This window comes from Oncorhynchus clarkii, chromosome 20, assembly GCF_045791955.1.
Source record: "Oncorhynchus clarkii lewisi isolate Uvic-CL-2024 chromosome 20, UVic_Ocla_1.0, whole genome shotgun sequence".
NCBI classification, from domain to species: Eukaryota; Metazoa; Chordata; class Actinopteri; order Salmoniformes; family Salmonidae; genus Oncorhynchus; species Oncorhynchus clarkii.
In genome coordinates, this window is record NC_092166.1 from 87,595,574 (window position 1) to 87,599,695 (window position 4,122).

The following is a 4,122-nucleotide window of genomic DNA, read 5'->3' on the forward strand; positions in this document are numbered from 1 at the left end:
CTTCACGCTGATGACGGGGATCTGGGCCTGTTCCTGGGAGAGCAGTATATCTTTCTCTGTCTTTCTTCACGCTGATGACGGGGATCTGGGCCTGTTCCTGGGAGAGCAGTATATCTTTCTCTGTCTTTCTTCACGCTGATGACGGGGATCTGGGCCTGTTCCTGGGAGAGCAGTATATCTTTCTCTGTCTTTCTTCACGCTGATGACGAGGATCTGGGCCTGTTCCCGGGAGAGCAGTATATCTTTCTCTGTCTTTCTTCATGCTGATGACGGGGATCTGGGCCTGTTCCCGGGAGAGCAGTATATCTTTCTCTGTCTTTCTTCACGCTGATGACGGGGATCTGGGCCTGTTCCTGGGAGAGCAGTATATCTTTCTCTGTCTTTCTTCACGCTGATGACGGGGATCTGGGCCTGTTCCTGGGAGAGCAGTATATCTTTCTCTGTCTTTCTTCACGCTGATGACGGGGATCTGGGCCTGTTCCTGGTAGAGCAGTATATCTTTCTCTGTCTTTCTTCACGCTGATGACGGGGATCTGGGCCTGTTCCTGGTAGAGCAGTATATCTTTCTCTGTCTTTCTTCACGCTGATGACGGGGATCTGGGCCTGTTCCTGGGAGAGCAGTATATCTTTCTCTGTCTTTCTTCACGCTGATGACGGGGATCTGGGCCTGTTCCCGGGAGAGCAGTATATCTTTCTCTGTCTTTCTTCACGCTGATGACGGGGATCTGGGCCTGTTCCCGGGAGAGCAGTATATCTTTCTCTGTCTTTCTTCACGCTGATGACGGGGATCTGGGCCTGTTCCCGGGAGAGCAGTATATCTTTCTCTGTCTTTCTTCACGCTGATGACGGGGATCTGGGCCTGTTCCCGGGAGAGCAGTATATCTTTCTCTGTCTTTCTTCACGCTGATGACGGGGATCTGGGCCTGTTCCTGGGAGAGCAGTATATCTTTCTCTGTCTTTCTTCACGCTGATGACGGGGATCTGGGCCTGTTCCTGGGAGAGCAGTATATCTTTCTCTGTCTTTCTTCACGCTGATGACGGGGATCTGGGCCTGTTCCTGGGAGAGCAGTATATCTTTCTCTGTCTTTCTTCACGCTGATGATGAGGATCTGGGCCTGTTCCCGGGAGAGCAGTATATCTTTCTCTGTCTTTCTTCACGCTGATGACGGGGATCTGGGCCTGTTCCCGGGAGAGCAGTATATCTTTCTCTGTCTTTCTTCACGCTGATGACGGGGATCTGGGCCTGTTCCCGGGAGAGCAGTATATCTTTCTCTGTCTTTCTTCACGCTGATGACGGGGATCTGGGCCTGTTCCTGGGAGAGCAGTATATCTTTCTCTGTCTTTCTTCACGCTGATGACGGGGATCTGGGCCTGTTCCCGGGAGAGCAGTATATCTTTCTCTGTCTTTCTTCACGCTGATGACGAGGATCTGGGCCTGTTCCCGGGAGAGCAGTATATCTTTCTCTGTCTTTCTTCATGCTGATGACGGGGATCTGGGCCTGTTCCCGGGAGAGCAGTATATCTTTCTCTGTCTTTCTTCATGCTGATGACGAGGATCTGGGCCTGTTCCTGGGAGAGCAGTATATCTTTCTCTGTCTTTCTTCACGCTGATGACGGGGATCTGGGCCTGTTCCTGGGAGAGCAGTATATCTTTCTCTGTCTTTCTTCACGCTGATGACGGGGATCTGGGCCTGTTCCTGGGAGAGCAGTATATCTTTCTCTGTCTTTCTTCACGCTGATGACGGGGATCTGGGCCTGTTCCCGGGAGAGCAGTATATCTTTCTCTTCAGACTCGTTAAAGGAAAAAGCTTCTTCCAGTCCGTGGTGAGTAATCCCAGTTCTGATGTTCAGAAGGTATTTTCGGTCATAAGAGACAATAGCAACAACATGTACAAAATACATTTTTTTTAAAAGTTACTAACAAAGCAAAAAATAAAATAAAATAGCGCAATTGGTTGAAATTCTTGCTCTCCTGCGCCTGACTCCACCTCTCCTAGGGAGATACTGACAATCTGATCCTCACAACAAACACAGTCTGCTTACACTAATAACACACAAACACTGCAGGCCAACCTGGCCCCAGTCTACAGTGGTACCAGGGTATTAACACTGCAGGCCAACCTGACCCCTGTCTACAGTGGTACCCGGGTATTAACACTGCAGGCCAACCTGACCCCTGTCTACAGTGGTACCAGGGTTTTAACACTGCAGGCCAACCTGGCCCCAGTCTACAGTGGTACCAGGGTATTAACACTGCAGGCCAACCTGACCCCTGTCTACAGTGGTACCAGGGTATAACACTGCAGGCCAACCTGACCCCTGTCTACAGTGGTACCAGGGTATAACACTGCAGGCCAACCTGACCCCTGTCTACAGTGGTACCAGGGTATAACACTGCAGGCCAACCTGACCCCTGTCCACAGTGGTACCCGGGTATTAACACTGCAGGCCAACCTGACCCCTGTCTACAGTGGTACCAGGGTATTAACACTGCAGGCCAACCTGACCCCTGTCTACAGTGGTACCAGGGTATTAACACTGCAGGCCAACCTGACCCCTGTCTACAGTGGTATCAGGGTATAACACTGCAGGCCAACCTGACCCCTGTCTACAGTGGTACCAGGATATAACACTGCCTGTCTGAATTTTCCACAGTCTATATTTAAAACAATGTTTTGGTTTGTGTCGATCTTGTCAGTGTGATCATTAAAGACTACCGCCAGGGGGAGCTGTGGCATCATGCTGCAGGCTACAGACTCCTATGGAGAACCATTCAGGATCAGTAGTGGTTCTGTCTGACTAGTGTTCTCAGTCCATAATATAATGGAACCAAATCATTCTCTCTCCCTCACTCTTCCTCCCTCTCTCATCCAGAACCAAAACATTCTCTCTCTCCCTCGCTCTTCCTCCCTCTCTCATCCAGAACCAAAACATTCTCTCTCTCCCTCGCTCTTCCTCCCTCTCTCATCCAGAACCAAATAATTCGCTCTCCCTCTCTACACATGTTTTCTCAGTCAGTCCAGAGCACAATGGCTACAACATGGTCACATCTGACTTCTACCCTATTTTAGTTGAGGTAAATTAGGTAATATGTACATATAGGTATAGTTAAAGTGACTATACGTAGATAATAAACAGAGTGTAGCAGCAGCGCAAAAGAGGGGTCAGGGTAGACTCCTGTTCAGGAGTTATGGCTTGGGGGTAGAAGCTGTTAAGAAGCCTTAGAGGGTCACAAATTTAAGAGTGGCTGGTCTGTGTTCATGGTGACAAGTCACAATGTCCCCACAAATCAGCTATTATGATGTGGCTGTAGAGACAGAATCCCAGGTAGAGCAGAGACAAAGAGAGAGCAAAGGTGACCTTAATGCCTCAGAAGACACTCAGAAGGGGCCTTAATGTCTCAGCAGACACTCAGAAGGGGCCTTAACGTCTCAGCAGACACTCGGAGGGGGCATTAATGTCTCAGCAGACACTCAGAAGGGGCCTTAATGTGTCAGCTGACACTCATAGGGGGCCTTAATGTCTCAGCAGACACTCATAGGGGGCCTTAATGTCTCAGCAGACACTCAGAAGGGGCCTTAATGTCTCAGCAGACACTCATAGGGGGCCTTAATGTCTCAGCAGACACTCAGAGGGGGCCTTAATGTCTCAGCAGACACTCAGAAGGGGCCTTAATGTCTCAGCAGACACTCAGAAGGGGCCTTAATGTCTCAGCAGACACTCAGAAGGGGCCTTAATGTCTCAGCAGACACTCAGAAGGGGCCTTAATGTCTCAGCAGACACTCAGAAGGGGCCTTAATGTCTCAGCAGACACTCAGAAGGGGCCTTAACGTCTCAGCTGACACTCAGAAGGGGCCTTAATGCCTCAGCAGACACTCAGAAGGGGCCTTAATGCCTCAGCAGACACTCAGAAGGGGCCTTAATGCCTCAGCAGACACTCAGAAGGGGCCTTAACGCCTCAGCAGACACTCATAGGGGGCCTTAATGTCTCAGCAGACACTCAGAGGGGGCCTTAATGCCTCAGCAGACACTCAGAAGGGGCCTTAATGCCTCAGCAGACACTCAGATGGGGCCTTAATGCTTCTCTTATCGATCATTCATCAGAGGCAGGGAGACAGACAG